Source organism: Schistocerca serialis, chromosome 10 (assembly GCF_023864345.2).
Source record: "Schistocerca serialis cubense isolate TAMUIC-IGC-003099 chromosome 10, iqSchSeri2.2, whole genome shotgun sequence".
Taxonomy (NCBI): domain Eukaryota; kingdom Metazoa; phylum Arthropoda; class Insecta; order Orthoptera; family Acrididae; genus Schistocerca; species Schistocerca serialis.
This window is the reverse complement of record NC_064647.1, coordinates 70890954-70914228: the sequence shown is the minus strand read 5'-3', so window position 1 is coordinate 70914228 and position 23275 is coordinate 70890954. Positions and strand designations below refer to the sequence as shown.

General features: G+C 40.1%; 1 pseudogene; it reads right to left on the bottom strand.

Annotated features, from left to right (window-relative positions):
• Window positions 1-8389: 8389 nt before the first annotated feature.
• On the bottom strand, window positions 8390-8506 carry LOC126425370 (5S ribosomal RNA; annotated as a pseudogene).
• Between the last annotated feature and the right edge of the window lie 14769 nt (window positions 8507-23275).

Below are 23275 nucleotides of genomic sequence, written 5' to 3'. Positions count from 1 at the left end.
CTGCAGCGGTAATACTCTCGCAAATATGGACTGTTATAGAGACAGTTGTTGTTGTTTTGGTCTTCAGTCCAGAAACTGGTTTGATTCAGCTCTCCGAGCTACTCTATTCTGTGCAACCATCATCCTTATGAATCTGCTTAGTGTATTCATCTCTTGGTCTCCCTACACGCTGCCGCCCAATACTAACTGGTGATCCCTTGATGCCTCAGAGCATGTCCTACCTACCGATCCTTTCATCTAGTCAAGTTGTACCACAAATTCCTCTCCCCAATTCCGTTCAGCACTTCCTCATTAGTTACGTGATCCACCCCTTTAATCTTCAACATTCTTCTATAGCACCACATTTGGAAAGCTTCTATTCTCTTCTTGTCTAAACTATTTATCATCCATGTTTCATTTTCATGGCTGCACTCTATACAAATACTACCAGAGAAGACTTCCTCACACTTAAAACTGTATTCCATGTTAAGAAACTTCTTTTCTTCAGAAACGCATTCCTTGTCATTGCCAGTCTACATTTTATATTCTCTCAACGTCGAACACCATTAGCGGTTATTTTGCTTCCCAAATAGCAAAACTCATGTACTCACATTTCCTAATGTAATTCCCTCATCATCACCTGATTTAATTCAACTACATTCCATTATCCTCGATTTGCTTTTGTTGATGTTCATCTTATATCCTCCTTTCAAGACACTGTTCAGTTCAACTGCTCTTCCAGGTCCTTTGCTCTCTCCAACAGAATTACAATGTCACTGGCAGACCTATGGCGGTATGGCTCAGAACTTTTTTAGAATTTTGCTGTGACATGGCGACGTACATGTAGTCTACACTGCATTATCAGCAGAAGATGAAACATTGTGTACTGCAAGGTAATGTCAGTACCCCAAGATATGGTCACCATAAAGTTTAGGGGACTATGGCATCAGTTATAGGCATCCTAAGACGAGTTTTTGCCCAATAATGCATACAGTTTAGACCTGAGAATAACATTGTTTACTTCGGCACAAAGATAAACCTTTTCCTGTTGATAAGTGTAAGTTAGATTAACAATAGTGCTACATGTATTTTGCAGTGCTATAGAACAAATCATTACATATTTTTATGAATAATACAGACAACTTTGGTTTCTTTAATGTGTGGTATGAAAATCAAACTAGCTCATGGATATGTTCAGGTGCTACTTAAGCCCTTATTGAGATTAACAGTGCGACTATCCTTGCCATATGGATTTTTAGTGCTACAGAACAGTAACTTAGAGCAGTAGTGAATGTGTGCCAGGTGTGTTTTACATTCGAAATCTTTGTATATTTTGATAACTAATTTCTGATAAGTAATCTCATTTTGGTGTAAAGACAGAAATGTAATTTGTAGCAAGAACTCTGTAATTATACCTATGTACTACAATACACAAACTGTATGTGTTTTGTACTTATCTTTATGTATTTTGATAAATAATTCTATTTTGGTGCAAAGATAACATTTTCAAGATATCCAATGTTCCTATCTGTGAGGAAGCTTGTTCCATTATTGTCTTTGGCCATGTTGTATTGTGTTTACAATCATGTTTCATGTATTATGAAGTTATCCTTGCATATTTTGAAACTATGTACTCGAAGTGCCACAATACATTAAACATTTCAACAAAACAGTTCTTTTAGTGTGGGTTATTGTTATAAACAGTTTGAAAATGTGGCATCAGTGTATAGATCACATGTGGTACCTAAGCACTATTGTGTTCAAGATCAGAACGTAATTAAACAACCTATATTATCTGGTTAGTATGTTTTTCTAGAGTAAAACATGATATGTTTTCTTCTTCCCCCATAAAATACTCGTAGTACTTGGTGAGGTGAAACATTACTGAAAAACTTCTAAGAACATCAGGTGACGATAGTTCTATCAATGTACATGCAGTAAAATATAGTCTCAAGTAAGTCAATGATCGAAATGCCAGCACATTTTACACACCGGGTCAAATATTTTAGAGACTAACTCAAGCCTCTCTACAAAAAATGGGACACCACAGATGTCAGTAACTACTGGCCAGTCTCCTTGCTTACAGCATTTTCCAAAATTGTTCAGAAAGTAATGTACTCAAGAGTGGTTAGCCATCTCAACAGAAATGGGATACTTAGTAAATCACAGTTCAGATTTCAAAAATGCTGTTCTACTGAGACAGAAACATACAATTTCACTGCCCACATAGTAGAGTCTTTAAATAATAAAATGTCACCAATAGCAATTTTCTGTGACTTATCCAAATATTTTGATTATGCAAACCATGAGATTATGTTACAGAAATTACAATTCTATGGTATAAATGGAACAGCAAATGAGTGTTTTAAGTCATATCCAAAGAGCAGGAACCAAAACGTTTCTTTATATGGCTTAAGTGATTTAAGGAAGTTTCCCACTTCATCTAACTGGAGTGAAATTATATTAGATGTGCCACACAGTTCGATCATGGGTCCCCATCTGTTCTTGATATACGTGAACGACATTCCTTCTTATCTGAAACAAGAAACTAAACTGTCATTCTTTGCTGATGATTCTTGCATCATTATGAATCCAGTAAAAGAAACTGCAAAAGGAAATGATACAAATAATGTCTTTGGAAAAGTTATTAATTGGTTTTCAGTGAATGGGCTTGGTCTGAACATCGAAAAAGATAGCACATCCAATTTTCTCCTGCAAGGAGTACAGTTTCTTCAATTAAGATAATATATCAACAGAAGTCAGTAGCCAGGGTAGAGCATACTAAGTTTTTTGGTGTACATATAGATGAGAGCCTTAAATGGAAAATTCATACTTTGGGTCTCCTAAAACGACTAGGTTCAGCAACTTTTGCTATCAGAATAATTGCTAATTAGTAAGCTAACGTATTTTGCATTCTTTCACTCTGTGATGTCATATGGAATAATATTTTGGAGAAACTCAACATGTAGGCAAAAAGTATTGACTGCTCAGTAGAAAATGCTTTGAATAATATATGGGGCTCATAGTTGAACATTTTCTATGCATCTGTTTAAAAGATTAGGAATTCTTACAATAGTCTCACAATATATTTAATCAGTAATGAAATTCGTTCTGAACAACTTGGCCCAGTTTCAAAACAACAGTGACATTCATGATTACAATACCATAAGAAAGAAAGATTTACACTGTCCTCTACTTAATCTACCTTTGACACAGAGACACGTAAATATATGCTGCTGTAAAACTTTTTGATAAATTACCAAATGGGATAAAGTGTCTGACAGACAGCAGTAACAGTTTAAAAAATAAACTGAAATCTTGTCTCTTTGACCACTCCTCCTATACCATAGATGAGTTCTTGAACAGGAATAAATAAATCTATAGGTATAATATGCGCACTTTGTTCCATTTACGGGAATGAGCTAGGTAATAAATATTTTAAGCTTAAAGGAATGAAACTTCTTTCTTGTGTGCATTTCTTATGCACTTGACACATTATGCATCGTAACAGTGACTGTGAAATTGATCACTGGAACACTTAACATACTAACATGACAAATGGATTGCAAACTTGGCATAAATACTGTGTGCGTTATTGATGTAGTTTTTAATACATATTTTAGGCATGCAAATACTGTTAGTTACACTCTTAACATTTTTGATGGACGTTTTAAACGTGAAAATATCATTTTGACTCTTGACATAGGCACAGTGTGTGTTTTTATCTTCTTTACTGCTAAAATTATTCTTGGTCATGTTTATTTCTGTGCATAGTGCCATTTAGGCATAAGACGAAACGTCAGCAGCTTGCTTAGCATCTTATTTAAGTAGAACACATGTGTTTTGTAGAGTTATATATACATGTACAGGTGGAAATTATGTAAGTTGGAGACTACATGTTTTCAGAGATATTTTAGACATAAAAGTTACACATTGTGTCTATGACATAAATGTTGTGCTGCTGATGGATTCTTCACATATGTTTTAGATGTGGAATTACTGTAAGTTACGCCCTTTTTGTATTTTAGATGTGGGAAAAACATTGTGAGACATGACTGATGCATTCACTGTGTGTGTGTGTGTGTGTGTGTGTGTGTGTGTGTGTGTGTGTGTGTGTGTTGCTGTCATATATTTTGACATACATTTTAGATGTGGAATGAAAATTGTAACACTTGACATAAAAACTGTGTGCATGTGTGTGTGTAAGTGTGTGTGTGTGTGTGTGTGTGTGTGAGTGTGTGTGTGCTTACATATTTTTGATAAATAATAGGTACAATTTGATATGAATAAATTTAATTTGAGGACTCCATAACGCCTTACATCAAGTGTGGTACAACAGACTGAACTAAGTTTGTTCACAGATGGTGAGTAACCTTAAAGTTAGATCACTAGCGCCAAGATGAAGATGTATTGTCAATATCTTTACATTCTTTCTGATAATTAATCGAATGCTTTTGATCATGAGACAAAATTCAACTTGTTTGGATACTTCTGAGCATTGCATTAAAGCTGTTCCAATAAATTTTCAGCATGGTCCCATTGTACATAATTCAGATGAAATTTACACATTTTAGATACATAATTTGGATGTCGAAATACTTACTATTAAGTAACACCCTTTACACGTTTTCAGTAAATAAGTCTTATCGTTTGGGCACTTTTGAACAAGGTGCAAAATTAAGATCGTTTGTATACTTTTGAACATGGAATCATAATGACTGGCAGAGAAGTTGTTGTTTTCACCACCTTAGATTTTCTTGTAATTTCCCACAAGCACAATTGAGCTAGTTCTGCGTATTGGAATTTTTTGAAATTCCCGTCTTGCCATTTTGTGTTTTTTAATTACCTGCCATGCCATATTGCAGTTTTATTGAATTTCCCATAATGCCACTAAGTATTTTTGAATTTCCTACTACTGCTATCTCATATTTTTTGGCGATTTCAGTACCGGCTATTGGTGGTTGCTTGAGCTGTTGAACAACTTTGCCACAGCCATTCAACTGTCAGTGCTTGGTTAAATGGTTAAATGATATGAAGATTGGCTATGAACTATAATGGGTGATTCATGTTAATGAATATCATGGAACCAATGTTTTCTCACATAGATCCCGTGAAGTTCTTATGTTTACTCATCATATTCAATTCTCCAGGCTGTAGTGACTAATTACTTGTAAACTGTTTACAAGTGAGCTCTCTGATACTTTGTTTCCCTCCAGGTGACTGCTGTTACAGAGTTATTTTCTTCTTATGGTTGTAATAGATGAAGTGGGGGACTTGTCAAAGGAAAGGTTGACCAACATTTAAATTTATTCTAATTAGTAAGGCATTCTTCTTATTTCTTTGGTATTTTGCCCATATGTGACATTTTAATAACGCAGTAACGCTGTTGACTCGAAATAACTTTCATGTCATGTACCTTATATTAGAGATGACCACTGACGACGGTGCTGTGCACTAATATGCATAGCATGCGATTTTTGATGCAGCAATGATGACGTATCCGTGCTTGTAACTTAGCTAACTACTGTGTTTTCTTAACACTGCATCTGATGTCGTTGTAGTACGTTCATGTAGCTCTCTTACCTTAGTATGGTGTGTTGTTGTATTTTTAGATGCACTTGACAATGGGCAGTCCCGAAACTAGTGGTGGAAATAACATCCTTCTTCAAATAGTATGGGGTTGTTTGATGTGACGGAGCATCATGTTACCTGAGGACTTGTTTGTATGGAAGACAATGAAATGGAGTCATTGACGATGGTTATGAGGATATTGCGATTTTCCAGCTGCTAGAAGAAGAGCACTGAGCCATTAGATGAGTGATTGTGATTTGATGATGGGTGAGAGTAGGCCATATTTGGTTAATTGAGATCAGTAAAAGGAAAGACACTGATAGCCTAATAATGATAAAACCTAATACTGATCATGATGAAATGTAACCCAGTATGAGTGGAAACATTATTTTACTTTCAAAATGTTAGGAGCTGCACTATGAATTTATTGTTTTGAAGTTGTAAGGCACATGAATTAGTTGAGATGAAGCGAGGCTAGCGAGAATATTAGTGATCAGTATTGTGTATGAAGACAGGGAAAAGGCAGAAGCTGGAGCACTGAGAAAATGTATAAATTGTAAAGGTTCCTTCCTCTGTCACTTAGATAAATGATCACCCACTGTGAGCCACCACTTAAAAATACCAACATGTAGATAGAAGACAAGTGAAGGTTTTCAATGTTTTAATGACTGCAGTACTGTGGTAAATTGCTCGGACCAAGTTTGCTTCTTCGTTGAATATGAGATAGATTACTGAAATTTCGAGTGTTTAATTAATGATTTGAAATGAAAGGTGATGATAGATATTTTCCAGACCTTGATTATTTTCCTGGTACTTATTTTCACAGTGATCTGAATTTTTATAAAAGCTGTACCAACCAGCAGTCGCACATGTCAAATTGCGTTCCTCCATTTACCAGCTCTATAAGAATTGGGTGTATTGAAATGATAATGCTATAATTTTGTATGTTTATGTGTAAGTAATAATTTTTTTCTTTTTAGCTGTGTAGTTTGATTTCTATGGCTATCAAAATATAGATGATACATGCGTCACCTATGTGTGGTGTTGTGATATAAATTGTTTTGTTACTAAGAACACATTTTGTTGACAAACCCAGCGAGTACTATGGTTCTCTTCTATCGCTTGACACTCTCTTACAGGTGGTGACTTTTTTATGTATGCTCTGAGCTCAATGATTGTTTTCTTCCCGACAGATCGAGGAATGACATCCGATTACAGATTGACCATTTAGCTATTTTTAGACATAATCACCATTTCTGTCGATGCATTTTTGTAGATGATGTGGCAGTTTTTGTATGCCCATGTCATACCAGCTCCCCGCCATCCTATTCAGAAAGTTATGAACCCGTTCTTTCACCTTGTCGTCGGAGCTGAATGGCTTTCTGTCCGAATATTCGTTTAACCTAGGGAACAGGTGATAGTCACCGGGCGCCAAGTCAGGTGGATGGGTGATTATATTTCACTGAAACTGTTGCAGGAGAGCACCGGTTTGCCGAGTGATGTGTGGGAGGACGTAGTCATGGAGAATGTGTACACCCATGCTGAACATTCCTCTTCTCCGGTTCTGAATTGCCCGTTTGAGTTTTTTTGAGAGTCTCACAGTACCTTCCAGCATTAAATGTGGTCCCACTGATTCAGCTCCGACGACGAGGTGAAAGAAGAGGTCCATAACTTTCTGAACAGCGTCTACAAAAAAACATCCACAGAAATGGTGACTATGTCGAAAAATAACTAAATGTTCAAGCCGTCAGCAAATGTAAACCATTGTAGAAATAAACAGGTCTATGTAAAAAATAGGAGACCTTACTTTTGGGATTACTCTCGTAACCTTTAGTCGTTGGCTGACGGACTGTCATACGATTCGGTTTAGCATGGTCTTTGCATGCTACTGACTTATCATCTGCTGCACATCATTCAATGGCCCACCCAACGCCATTCTCCACATCCATAATTGGCGGCATCTTCTGTCATAATAACCCCAACAGTCCCTGTGATGTGTCAGTGTGTACGATCAAGTGTGTGTTGAGTGTGCAAGGTAAGTATCCCTCTCTTTCTTAGAAAAACGTTTTGATGCTAGGATGCTATATATTCAATATACGACTTTAAACCGAATTATAGCAAACAGTTTTTCCATCAAATTATCGTATCTCAAACACTGACTTAAAATTATCAACGTAGTTTCCGTTTTATTTAAAATTCCTGTTTGTCATTCTTATCTTAAGGTTGTTCCTAGGCTGTTTCAAGCACTGCCTTGAAATTAGCAGCAGATTTTTCTTTCTTTAATATTTCCGACGTATCTTGATTCTTCAAAAGATAAGAATGGCGCTTGCCAAGTTGCTGGAATGTCGTACACAACATAAAAACGTAAAAGGTTTCACACAATTTATTTTTAAATGAGAGAGGAAGGGACGAAGTGCGTCTGCTTTTCGAATCGAACCACTAACCAGCTCAAGCAGGTCAGGCTTTTACACCTTCCTTAACACACTACTGACTAATTGTCTCCGCTTCCCTGTACCTCTCATTCTGCAATGATATTAATTTCTCCGGACTCAGCAGTTAAAATGAAAAACATCCACAGGTACAACTTCTTCAGACATGTGTAAAATGCAACTCTTTCAGATTAAAATAAAAAAAAAAAACACTCCGTCTTCAGGCCACGGGTGGCCTACCGGGACCATCCGACCGCCGTGTCATCCGCCAAGGAGGATGCGGATAGGAGGGGCGTGGGGTCAGCACACCGCTCTCCTGATCGTTATGTTGGTATTCTTGACCGAAGCCGCTACTATTCGGTCGAGTGGCTCCTCAATTGGCATCACGAGGCTGAGTGCACCCCGAAAAATGGCAACAGCGCATGGTGGCCAGATGGTCACCCATCCAAGTGCCGTCCACGCCCAACAGCGCTTAACTTCGGTGATCTAACGGGAACCGGTGTATCCACTGCGGCAAGGCCATTGCTCCTTTCAGATAACATCAGTAAATTAAATTAAAAAAATACTTACATACACTAAGGTGACAAATGTCATGCAGTAGAAATATGCACATATACATTTGGCTGTAGTATAGCTTTCACGTGGTATAAAAGGACAGTGTACTGGGGAGCTATCATTTGTACTCAGGCGATTCGTATGGTTTCCGACGTGATTAGGGCGCGCGACAGTTATTAACAGACTCGGAAAGCCGAATGTCTTCACTTAACGACCTAGAGCAGCGGTGATTGCGTAGAGTTGTCACTGTTACCACACAACGAGGACTGCGTGACGTAACCTCAGAAATCAATGTGAGATTTACGACGAATGGACCCATTATGACAGCGTGGCGAAAATTGTTAATGGGCTATGGCAGCAGATGGTCGACCCACGTGCCTTTGGTAAAAGCACGCTTCTCCTGGGCTTTTGGGTATATCGGTTGGATCAGACTATAAAACTGTGGCCTGGTCACATTAATCCCTATGCGACTATAAAACTGTGGCCTGGCCAGATGTGTCCCAATTTCAGTTGGTAAGAGCTGATGGTGGGATTACAATGTGGGGCAATTCGCACGAACCCATGAACACACGTTGTCAACAAGGCATTAGACAAGCTGCCGGTGCCCCCAAAATGGTGTGGGCTATGTTTGCATGGAATGAACTGGGTCCTCTGGTCCAACTGAACCCATCATTAACTGGAAATGGTCATGTTCGGCTACTTGGAGACCACTTACAACCGTACTTGGACCTCATGTCCCCAAACAATGATGCACAATGTCACTGGGCCACAACAGCTCGCGATTGGTTTGAAGAACATTCTGGACAATTCGAGCCTATGATGTGGCCACCTAGATCGCCCGACACGAATCCCATTGAACATTTGTTGGACATAATTGAAAGGTCAGTGCGTGCACAATATCCTGCAGCGGTAATACTCTCGCAAATATGGACTGTTATTGAGACAGTTGTTATTGTTTTGGTCTTCAGTCCAGAAACTGGTTTGATTCAGCTCTCCGATCTACTCTATTCTGTGCAACCATCATTCTTATGAATCTGCTTAGTGTATTCATCTCTTGGTCTCCCTACACGCTGCCGCCCAATACTAACTGGTGATCCCTTGATGCCTCAGAGCATGTCCTACCTACCGATCCTTTCATCTAGTCAAGTTGTGCCACAAATTCCTCTCCTCAATTCCGTTCAGCACTTCCTCATTAGTTACGTGATCCACCCCTTTAATCTTCAACATTCTTCTATAGCACCACATTTGGAAAGCTTCTATTCTCTTCTTGTCTAAACTATTTATCATCCATGTTTCATTTTCATGGCTGCACTCTATACAAATACTACCAGAGAAGACTTCCTCACACTTAAAACTGTATTCCATGTTAAGAAACTTCTTTTCTTCAGAAACGCATTCCTTGTCATTGCCAGTCTACATTTTATATTCTCTCAACGTCGACCATCATCAGCGGTTATTTTGCTTCCCAAATAGCAAAACTCATGTACTCACATTTCCTAATGTAATTCCCTCATCATCACCTGATTTAATTCAACTACATTCCATTATCCTCGATTTGCTTTTGTTGATGTTCATCTTATATCCTCCTTTCAAGACACTGTTCAGTTCAACTGCTCTTCCAGGTCCTTTGCTCTCTCCAACAGAATTACAATGTCATTGGCAGACCTGTGGCGGTATGGCTCAGTATTACTGCGGGGACTTCAAACGACTTGTTGAGTCCATGCCAGGTCGTGTGGCTGCATTATATCGAGAAAAAGGAGTCCCGATACGGTGTTAGAAGGTATCCCATGATTTTTTTCATATCAGTGCGACCAGGCACGCAAAGAATAATTTCGTTTCAAGTTGGATTTTCATGTCACACAACATTTATAAGAAACTGCCAGTCGAAGACAGAATCTCAGGTTTCTCCATATACAGTGAGAGAAATCAGATGAGCCATGACTGGACAATCAGTTATTTACAAAGCCTCAATGTAATTTTAAACGTAAGATAAAAATAGGCGTGCGTTAAAAGCTTCGCAAGAATCTGCAGAAAGGACGAAGTTCTTGTGAGTGTATACTAAGAGTAGATTCTGTTGTCTTCACTTTAAAGAACGGCACTTAAAGTAATTCGCGGTTAAGATTAAGTTCTTGTACTATCTTCGTCTTTGACATAGTCTAATATCACAAAATTTTTCTTGTTTAATTTGTGGAGTGCACGTTAATAAGGTATATATGTCTAAATCTTTCACCTGTTTGGTAGAAGAAATAGAGACTCACATCTTATTTTCATATAGATTTATTTATTAATTATTTAATGTCATTGCAGAAATGAAGATCATATTAGAAAATAGGGAAGCAGTTTTACATGAATCACAGTAATTTTGTCAAACCAGCTAGCTTCTACATTGATAACTTATGACAGGGTTTAGCACAACGAAGACAATCCTTGGAAAAAAAAAAAAACACTCTTGGCGATTACAATGTGGATTCCGCAGCCGCAGCCTGTACATTGACTCTCTTTGCCAGATTTCTCTCGGCAGATGAACACAATTCTTGCCCTGGATTGATGACATCGGGGTTCCACCGTGCTAGTAGTCTCTCCCTGAGCAGAGGGAGAGTTGCACTGTTGCAAACGAATAAAACGAAAAGCAGTGGACCCTGTACCATCGTAGCTATATGGACATAGTACACGTACTGCGCTATGCCTTGTGCCTGGTGGAAGCCAATTCTAATAATCGTGCCTATGCCACTTAAAGTGACAGTCTTAGCTGACATGTAAAGAATTAGTGTCTTTGAGCCAAACGTCTCTTTACTATAAATTTTGAGCTGCCGCATGGAATTACGAGTACGTCGGTACATGTATCCCACCAGTCCAAGACAAACAATATTGTAGGCTACTGACAGAGAAATTGCGACGATGAATATTATACGACTGTGAAACAGGTAATATTCGCTCGTTCTTTCCAAAGCAATGGTTGCCACCAGTACAACGCTCCAGGGTATTAGTGAACACAACAGCTGACGGCAGAATACCTTCCTCACTTCAGCACGTTCTAGGTCGCTAGGAAGCCTGAGGTGACGAACGCATGCGTACATTTGGTAGCAGAATGAGTTGAGCCAGATACAGTTCAGAAGAGTTAGTGCGCTATCAATCTGCACCGTCGTAGATAAGTCAGGGACACCTGCCATACGATACAAGACCTCAGAAAACAAGATCTGGACCATACCTGTTATCTGAAAGGACAAGAATATCTTTCCGGGCAAGTTACGTAAATTGGGAAGGTACACGTACACTGCAGCAGTCAAAAATCGGAAGAGAATATTCACTGCTACAAATGTTATTTCTAAAGGTTCTAAGCCCTCGATTTTAAAATCCTTGTACTTCAAGGTGCCACTGTTTAGACTGTCTTTGTAGCTCAGTACTCTGTTTGTCGGCTTTTCTTTGCCCTGTATATAATATCCACAGTATGGTGAGTACCAACCACGGTGGTCCATGGGGGCGCGACATGCCTCGAAATAACTTGTGGAAGCAAAATCGCGACACTTGAGCAGGAGAATAGCCCTGCAAACAGAGCAGACGGCGTCGGTTTCGTTGAGTTGCGGACAGGTTTGGTCGTCAGAACCACCGAAAACGCAGCGGGCATCGCGCACAGACTGAATCATACTAAAGGGGACATCCTGGCAAATGCTGATCGAGTTGACAGTCATCCAGGCGAAGAGGCAGAAGTTGACGTTGGCCCTCTGCGTGTAGGCCAGGTAGCTGGTGACGGGTATGTGGGGCGACCCCTGCGACAGGTCGTGCCACAGCTACACACGGCACTGCTCGCGAGGCTTAGTGGTTTCCGGAGGCAGGTCTTCCAGTGGGCATGTGGGGTGGTCCAGGGCGTTGGTCAACAGCTGCATGCAGCCAGTGTCCACAGCCAGCGTAGCGTTGCTTTTGTCCTCCAGCTGCCACTCCTCGCCTGCAAGATCAATGACAGCAGTTGGGTGGTGGTTCTCGTCGTACGCTGAATGTGCCACAAATGCGGACAACTTTCCACCATAAACGGTTATCGTATTATGCATGTCGCTACCAAACAATCCCATATATGAGTATCTCAACAAAGCACGTCATTCTTACACTGCCAGCTGGTGTGAATTGAATAAGTGTTCTTCAGTATTCTCAGACACTTACGATGATTATATGAAGCTGGTATCTGTTCCCAAAAGAACAGTTACCACTGATGACCGTGCAGCTTCTCTAGAATAAAATGATAATTAAATCGAATCCCTTAGCTATCGATAGGTGTTGTTGATATACATCAATGGGGACACCTGAAGATATGTGCTCCGACCAGGAGTCAGACCCGGGATGTCCTGCTTACATTGCAGATGCTCTATCCGTTTGAGCCACCGAGGGCACAGAGGATAGTGTGAATGCAGGGACGTATCCCTTGCATGCTTCCCGTGAGGCCCATATTCCCAACTGTCCACAACCTACATTCGTAGTGTTCCTAATATGAGGGTCACTCCAAAAGAAATGCACACTACTTTTTTTTTAAATCCATCTTTTATTCTACATGTCTGAAAGTTTCACAGTGTGTAGATACATTCTTTAGGAACAATATTTTCATTTCTCTACATAATTCACATCCCTCTCAACTGCCTTACGTCATCTTGGAACCAGCGCCTATATACCCGCACGGTAAAATTCTGGACCAACCTGTTGGAGCCACTGTTTGACAGCGTGCACAAGGGAGTCATCATCTTCAAACCTTGTTCCACGAAGAGAGTCTTTCAGTTTCCCAAAGAGATGATAGTCACATGGGGCCAGGTCAGGACTGTAGGGCGGGTGTTTCAGTGTTGTCCATCCGAGGTTTGTGATCGCTTCCACGGTTTTTTGACTGATATGTGGCCATGCACTGTCGTGTAACAGCAAAACATACTGCTTTTGCAGATGTGGTCGAACACGACTCAGTCGAGCTTGAATTTTCTGCTGTGTCGTCACATGCATCAGAATTTATGGTGGTTCCTCTTTGCATGATGTCCACAAGCAAGGGTCCTTCGGAATCGAAAAACACCGTAGCCAAAGTTTTCTAGAAGAAAGTGTGGTTTTAAATTTATTTTCCTTGCGCGAATTTACATCATGCCACTCCAATGATTGCCTCTTGGTCTCTGGTGAAAAATGAGGGAGCCATTTTTCATCACCTGTCACAATTCTTCCAAGAAATTCATCTCCACCACTCTCGTACTGTTCCAAAAGTTCGCTGCATAGTGTTTTTCTTGTTTGTGATGCGTCTGTCAGCAGTCACCAATTCGTTAACTCTCTGCACATTGTCTGGAGTGTGTGCAGTACGAGGCCTGCTGCTGCGAGGACAATCCTCAATGTTGCCGTGCCGGCTTTCATAAACTAACCTGCTTGCCCACTGACTAACTGTACTGCGATCGACAGCAGCATCTCCATACACCTTTTTCAACCTCTTGTGGATGTTTCCCACTGTCTCGTTTTCACAGCACTGGAGTTGCATGGCAGTACGTCGCTTGTGACGAACGTCAAGTGTAGCAGCCATCTTGAAGACATGCTGTGACGGCGCCACTCACGGGAACAGGTTGAACTAAGTTTGAAAACAAGAGGGAAGGATGTATCTACACACTGTAAAACTTTCACACATGCAGAATGATAACTGTTTTTTTACAACAATTGTGTGCATTTCTTTTGGAGTGACCCTCATAGATATTTGCCCATTCAGTGGTATCTGTTCTTTCGGGAACAGATACCATCTTCATACAGTTAAAGGCTACCCAGCCACTGACCTCCTTCTGTGCGAATGCGCACACTTTGCCCGAAAAATTTAAAAGATTTGTTCACCCCCTCAGGGGGCTCACAGTTTTTTCATGAGTTTTTGTGTGGTGCATACTGGACCCTGCGTTATTGCAGCCCATTTTTCCTTCACTGGCTGCATTTCCTGCACCCTGTACCTCTGTCCCTATCCTCGCTCCTTCCCCGCTGTCCCGTTCTTCCCCCTCTTCTGTGTTCTGATTTATGTCAATCTGGCTATCCACTTGGTTCGCTGTATTGCTTGCAATTTTGTTCATCCTGCCAGTTCTTTTATCCTTTTTGGTGTGTAGGTCCCCAATTGATGTTTGACCTCCATGTCTAAATTTTCTGTTTCTAGTGTGAGCCTTTTGATCGAGAACTTTCTCTCTAGCGTCTATGGCATGAATTTCTCTCCCCCTTCCCAGGTCTTCATGCTTGCAATGATCTTGGCATGTCACAGTATCTATTACCCTTCTCCAGTCTCTGAATATAGTCCAGGGAATGGTTTTTCATAGGGACTTCATTTTGAAAATTGATCAGGAACTTTAGACTAATCTGGAGTGATGCGGCGATCATTATTTTTTTAGGTGTGCAGAATGGTCTTAAAGATGAGCGAACCAATACTGGTGCCTCCAGTCTGGCTTTTGAGGGGGATACCCTCCCAGAGAAGGTCAAGGTTATGGGCTACAAGTGTGATGCAATGCCATAACTCCCACCACCCAAAGGGTGCTTTCAGTTCTTGCTTTTAGGGCATAAGTCTTCCCACTGTACGGAGGATCCTTTGTGTGGCAATTATAGACATCCACTCCATGACAGAAGCACCTGTGGTCTTCCACCTGTGTGTCTCAGTTGTCATGACCTGTACTCTCCCCACTTGCCAGATTGCCGAACTTACAAGCGAGAAGAGAAGATCCGAGAGTACAAGTCACTGGATCACCTGTCTTCTGCTGAGGCTTGACAAAAACATGAGAGACTCCATCTGGCGTCACTTTCATCAACTTCTGCCTCCATTACATCCTTTGCCACTGACAATGCAATTTTGGCAGAAACAGCAAAGGACTTGGAAGAGCAGTTGAACGGAATGGACGGTACCTTGAAAGGAGGATATAAGATGAAGATCAACGAAAGTAAAACAAGGATAATGAAATGCAGTCGAATTAAATCAGGTGATGTTGAGGGAATTATATTAGGAAATGAGACACTAAAAGTAGTAAATGAGTTTTGCTATGTGGGCAGTAAAACAACTCATGGTCAAAGTACGGAGGCTATAAAATGAAGACTGGCAATGACCTGAAATGCATTTCTCAAGAAGAGAAATTTTGTTAATGTTGAGTTAGGATTTAAGTGTCAGGAAGCCCTTTCTGAAAGTACTTGTATGGAATGTAGCCATGTATGGAAGTGAAACATGGATGATAAGCGCTTTAGGCAAGAAGAGAATAGAAGCATTTGAAATGTGGTGCTACAGAAGAATGTTGAAGATTAGATGGCTAGAGCACATAACTAATGAGGAGGTATGGAATAGAATTGGGGAGAAGGGAAATTTGTGGTACAACCTGTCCAAAAGAAGATATCGGTTGGTAGGGGACATTCTCTGAGTCAAGGGGTCACCAATTTAGTACTGCAAGAAAGTGTGTGAGCTAAAAGTTGTAGAGGAAGATGAAGAGATAATATCAGTAAGCAGACTGAGGGAAGTAGGTTTCACTAGTTACTCAGAGATGAAGGAAGCTTTCACAAGATAGCGTAGCATGGAGAGCTGCATCAAAACAATTTTTGCACTGAAGTCAATGACGACAACAACAACAACATCCGTTCCCACTCGTACCTCTTCCTTACAACAGCCCTATCCCCCTCTCCCCTCCCTGTCTGCTGCACTTCCCATGCCCTCCCCTTGAGGAGCCATTTCCCCTCCCCTGCTGAAGAAATGGCCCCATTCTTTGGCACCTGCAGGTGATTGCACTCACCCCCCCCCCCCCCCCTGCTGTGGATTGGCAAGACAGCCAACCCACTATGACAGGAAGCCGAAAGGCACGCGTTTAAGCTCATGCAGGCTGGCGTGAGGTCTGGAACTGGACAAGGAAGTTAGACTTTAGCATAAAAGGTCGCAGCTGTTGGAATACTTAACTTTAATCCATAATAGGTGAACATCGCTCTTGACAGTACATGTTTTACAGCATCAATAGTAACTGGTAATGGCGCCTGGCTAGGTCATAGCAAATAATGTAGCTGAAGGCTATGCTAACTATCGTCTCGGCAAATGAGAGCGTAATTTGTCAGTGAACCATCGCTAGCAAAGTCGGCTGTACAACTGGGGCGAGTGGTAGGAAGTGTCTCTAGACCTGCCATGTGGCGGCGCTCGGTCTGCAATCACTGACAGTGGTGACACGCGGGTCAGTCGTATACTAGTGGACCGCAGCCGTTTTAAAGGCTACCACCTAGCAAGTGTGGTGTCTGGCGGTGACACCCCCCCCCCCTCCCCCCGTTCCCTGGAGCCCCTCTTCACCATGTCTCTTGGACTGGAAAGCAACTACCGTACCTCAGCCACGAGACACACCATGTTTCTGTGCATACTGAGATTTCTTGCTCTCTTTCGGTTTTGGATCTTTCACAAGCCTACACTCCCTCCGTGCCCTACTCTCCTCCACCTCCGAAATAGAAGAAAAAGAGATGTAAGTCCCAGGACAAGCACCCCTCCCCCCCCTACTGGTGCCCCCAGAATAGCACTCTCCCTCTATGAAACCTGAGTCTGATGACTTGAGACAAATTTGTTATTAAAAACTGCTGTAATAAAAAATACACACCAGGCATGCAATTAAAAGGTAGCAGGGAAACAAAGGTGGAAACTTTAAAAAACAGAGACAATCCTTTAATCTGCCTCTTCTTGGAGCATTGCTACAGAACAGGCGGCTTTAGTATGTGCTGTAAACTTTGATGTGAAGAGAGCAGATTGTGTGAAGGATCAGTTTGCATGGTTAGTTGTCTTGCATTACTGTGTTGTGAGTAGTTTTCTATTTTTGACTTTATTCATTCAGAAATATAACATCTCTAAAAATGAATACCTGTTTGCCTTCTATTTGTTTTCATACCATTCAACTGATTACAAATAAGCAGTAATGAGTTGTGCTCAGCCTGTGAGGATAACAACAACTAGCCACCCATAGAGATAGGAGTGAAGAGCGAGTGACACAGAAGCTTACCTCAGGAAAATTTCGTGCAATTTCACTCAGTTTTGTATATTTATGACTCATGATGTGTGTAAAAATACTGTCAAGGTAACATACCTGAATGTGGCATAAAAAATTGATAGAGATCAGTTACATATTAACTAGCAGAAGGAGCCACTATGAGCTGCTACTGTAAATTATACTCATAACAAACCATGGTAGCTGAGAAATATTATCTCTGGAAAAAGCCCCTGTGCTTCTTCTAAGATTGGCTGTCTGCTGTTATTATCTACTGATTCAAGCTAAGCATCTCTGTAACATCATGCACAGCCAGCACTTACTTCAAGAGGTCAAATGTTTAGCATTGTGAACAGAAACACACAAAAGTAGAAGTGATGACACTGTTCTTGCTTTAGGAACAAGTAGTTCCTTACCTGGGGAAGAGAGGAGGATAGACTGAAGGAAGTTAGAAAGGAAAAGGAAAGGCAGACCCAGTGTGAGAGACGCCCATGTGTGGTTATAGTTAGGATAGGCACATGTGAAGGGGTAGCCACCTGAGAGTGTATGAGGACAACAATAATTGATGGTGAGTGAAAAGGGGGTATAGTGAAGAAAACAGCAGGAATGGAATTTGCTAACGTATATTATATTGGGGAGGTTGTTGAGATGTTAGCATGGCAGGTGGTGAGATCCTGTCTCTAGAGTTCATGAAAACAGGTCTGTCTCAGCCACCCGCCAACCAGCCATATATCAACATCCAGTGGGTGGCCATGTTGTCTGTCACAAATACCTTCTAGCTAAACCTGGCATGCACTCACCTTGTATCTTAAGTACACATATCAGACAATGACCACAGAAGCCGATTTGTTGTCTGCAGAATCTGAGGCAGCCACCACGAGAGGCATCTGGCTCACTGCCAGTAGAGTTTGCTTGGTCTAATTTAAATAAAAATTCAAATATCATAAAAATGTTAGTATTTCACACTCAAGTATACTCTCAAATGCTTGAAACTATATCTAAGTACTGTTAAATCCACTTAATTAAATTACAGTAACCTAATTTGAAATGAAGTATTCTGTAAGCTGCTACTAGTTAGCGTGACTATGGCGAGATCATGTCACTGCGCATGTGTGCTTGAATTGGCCGCCAACTGTATCAGCTCAGGCCAGCCACTGGAGGCCCTCTACGGGAGGTTTGGGCGCCATGCAGTCTCCAGTAAGCCGTCTGCCGGGGACTTGTGCATATAAATGCGCAGAGCAACACTGAGTGATCTTCTCTGTTCTTCTAGTTGTACCACTCACATCATTTGTTCTGTGTCTTGTTAGATGTGGATTGAGAGGCTTATTTCTGTTATTGTTAGGAGGTTATGAATAAAACCATATTTGTGTTACTTGAATTGTTTTTGTGTATTACTTGGTTACTACACATTTCTTTATAGAACAACAAGAATATTGCAAAATATTTTAGATCATCCTAAAATATTCAGGAACATTTCAAAATGTTCATATGTATAATGGTAAAAATGTGAAATAGAGTGAGCAGTGTAATTTCCATTTGCTCATTGCCAATGGAATATACTTGCAAAAATGTATAATATTTGTTTGGCACTGGTATGATCTCACTCCATGACACTTCCCCATTAATTGAAAACAGAGCGATGAACTGATGTTCTTCACTGATCATGTAAGTAGCACAAAATGATGCTATTTCAAAGGAGATATTGCTTGCTCTCATATTTTGTAGAAAATGTTCTGACTTGGATTTTCCCTAGATATCATATAATTATTGTAGAGGTACCTTCAGTGGTATTAACTGAAAATTTCTGCTCAAGGAATACATTCCTGGTGTTTCACTAAAGAGCCACCGACCTGAAGCACTTGATCCATTTTGCAGGTGATGATGTGTTTGTGTTTGTAGTCTTAAGTGGTATCATAATGGAATGATCCATCTGCCAAACTATAATCTCCACGTCTCCTTTTGATTTCTCATACTCTAATATTCTGCTCCTGTGCTTGTGATCGATGCGTTGCATGAACTTAATTGATTGTAACCATATGTATTCTGTTTCATAATGTTGTTTGTTCAGCAGTTTCTCCATGTCAGATTCCTGAGTGTCTCACTTGATCCTCTTTCCTAATTTCATTTTTTTTGTTTTCTCTCAGTTTGTTCATTCTCTTAGGTTTTGAAGCTAAACGCACTTCTCACTCCTGATTTGTTTCATTTCTTCACTGCTCTGTTCCTTTCTTGTCATTTCACCACAGGCAGTATCTTCTCTACTGTTACATAACAGCATCCAGATAAATGTTAATCTTGCATAACACACTGAAATGCCACTTTCTACACAGTTCACTATCTTAAACAATCCACTTCCACTTAACATTATTTCATTTTCACTTTCCCTTGATTGACCATAATAGATTTCCAAAAATACAGTAACACAGTGAGAGGATACAAGATTTTCTGTGGTGTTATCAGTAATAATCCTGAGTAAAATTACTGGACCAATCAGAAAGTCCCTCCCCATCATAGATTATAGAATATAAATGAACCATGACAAACTTCATGTTTGTGAGAAGAGGGGTATCATCATCGTCTTGTGAAATAAAGTTACTTCTACATGAAACGATGGTTTCTTTGGATTATATCCTGTCATTCTGATTGTCTGTGGTATTCCTTTTGAGCTTTGTGCAGCACTGAGTATAGTTGAGCTGCATCTGGCATCACCACAAGTGCACCACATCGTACACTGCTCAAAGGAATTTTGACGACACGAACATCGAATGGAAAGTAATGTCATCTGCATTGATGGTTATTTGTATGATATTTACTTTGATCACTAATATGTGAAAGTACAAGTCTGTCACTGCGTGATGCAGAAGAGAAGGTGAAAATGTGCTTTTATCCTCGAGTTGACAGAATACTCCCTTGCTAAGGCTGCTAACTACTGTAATGAATACATAATTAGTGTCTGGTCAGAGTCCACAACTTTTACTGAATCCAAAAGCATTTGACAGATGGGAACTCATGCAGCAGTTGTCTCATCATTGCCTACATATACACTTCTGACACATCTAAACCTCCTGATGTCAGACACTCTGATACTAAACATCATGTGTTGATAGAGTACCAACCAAAACACTGATTTAGTTTGTGATGTATGCTGTCATCCAATAGAAGATGCATGAAGAGTAATTAATAGTAAAATCAGAAGTACAGAGTATAGGGAAAACATAACTGTGTAAGGGATAGGGAAAGGACATTTCCGAGTTTGTAGCAATGACCTTTGACAAACTGCTTTCGCTTCATTAGTTCAAACTACCAAACCTATAGTGTATATTTGTATAGATAACCACACCTATTTATACAGATGTACACTGTAGGTTTTCTACTTTCAACTAACGAAGCAAAAGCCGGCAACCCAAAGAACACTGCTACATACTCTGAAAAATCCTTTTACATAGCAGAAAAATGTTCTCCCATATAACAATTTTACATGTCATCTGTTAAAATAAATTGCCAGCAGTAGGTTTTGAACTCATGACCTTTACTAGAATGATCTGACACTTTACCAACTCACCTACCAGAGATATTCACATTTAGAGCTTATAGATACTGTTTGCCTAGACTGTTCACCCATCTTCTGCTGGACGGCAGCACACAGCACAAACTAAGTCAGTTGTTTGGTTGATATTCTATTGACACACAATGTTTGGTACTGATCTGAGAGTCTGACATCTTGAGCTTTGGGTGTGATCTGGTGATCACCAACAACACAAAGCAGGGTAATTAAATGTTCGATAATGCTCTACAATGTACTGAAACATTCTGGAAGATTTTCAAACCTTCTGGAAGTCTTTACCACATTCCAGAACATTGTAAGCCATTGTGCAACACTCTGGCCAGTCACAGAAACTTCAGCACTCGATTCCCAGCTGCTTCGCACAATTCTGTAATAAGCACATTGATATGAAGCTCTCATTTGGTATCTATATCTTTGAAACCTATTCATGCAGTTCCAAAACAAAACCACTTTCATGGATGTGGGATGAAGGGCTACCATACCATCTAACCCCTATGGTGCTACACGAATATGGTGCGCAGCTATAGTGAAATTTGAGGACATACCATTTTTACTTTTATTACATGTGTTGATAGATTATCAGCTTTCATGGATTTTTAAATTTTTATTCAGAATTTTGAAAGGTTTTGTTGTATTTACAGGTAATCTCTGTGTGTTTGCTTATTTGAGTGACAGTCATTTGTTATTGTTGTGGTAGTGGATCCTAGAAAGCTATCCGATGGTTCTGATAAAGTACTGTAACTCTGTTGCACATAATTCTATTTGATCAGTTCATAAAAGGGGGATAGAAAAAAATATGGTACAACAATAGGAGGCCAAATGTTCTGGATGTCACAAGGGGTGTAGTGCAAAGCTTCTTCATTGTCAAGTGGTATTTTGTATGTGTCCACTCTACATCCATATGCCACGATATATGTTATAGCTGGAAAAGACTTAGCCACACTCATGTATCAAACTGAAAATCACCTTTGAGCAGTCAGTACACAGTTAGTTGTGAAGACACTGGTAGTATTCTCTTCTCTTGTGTAGTAAAGATGACAATAATGGTGCTCGGATGCAGTGTATTGATCAATACCCAAGTGCCTTTTTCTGCTGTCCTCTTTCATCTAAATTGTGTAATATTGTAATAAATAATTCACGACAAACAAGAAAACAATTCTTAGTTGGCAAAAGAAGGCAATCAGATACAATTCTAGACTGAATATTGAAGAATTGTACACCATACTACAAAAAAAAAAAAAAAAAAAAAAAAAAGCACAAATAGTAATGTCCCTCTTTATTCTAAATTGTTCAAGACACACATGTGGAGGGAACAGCATCATGAACAATGACAGTTCATCAACATCAGAGGAACCAAAAGTAGCAGACAGACATCCCAGCTGCCACACTTGGTTACATACACTTAGGTTTACAGTCACTAATACTTAACAGGCTGCCAGCACGTGTGTGAGGTCTGACACTGTACTCAAAACACCACAAATAACTGGCTTAGACAGCACACATTTTATTCAATGCAAGAACTTAATATTGGTCCACAAAATACTAATGAGTAATACTTGAGAACTAATGTTGTGTTAGTTATGTTGTATGTTTATATATGTATGAGTTCACCAATCATACTGTAATCATTGGCAGATACTTTAATCACCCAACAATTAATTGAGAAAATTACAGTTTAATTAGTGGAGTGCATGATAAGATGTCCTGTGAAATTTTACTAAATGCCTTCTCTGAAACCTACTGAGAAAAGATGGTTTGGAGCCCCACTCATCATGCCAATATATTGGACCTAATGGCAACAAGTAGATCTGACCCCTTTTATGATATTCACATCAAAAATTGTATCAGTGACCATGATGCACTTGTGGCAACAATGATTGCCAAAGATTTATGTATGTCCTGTAAACTACATAAAAAATCAGTAGGAAACAGAGATTAATGCATAATATGTGTAAAACAAATCATATGGCTATAGATAGTGAGATACGGAACGAAAAGTATTTGGCTGTGTCGAGGGCAATGTGTGAAGCCTACAGTGCCATAGCAGAATACTGACCTGTGATCTTTCACAGAACCCAAAGAAATTCTGGTCATATGTAAAGGCTGTTAGTGGCACCAAAGTTAGTGTCGAGTCGCTAGTGAATGAGACAGGAACTGAAACAGAGGGAAGAAACACTTAACTCAGTTTGCAAATGTTCCTTTACAAAGGAAATCCCAGCTGA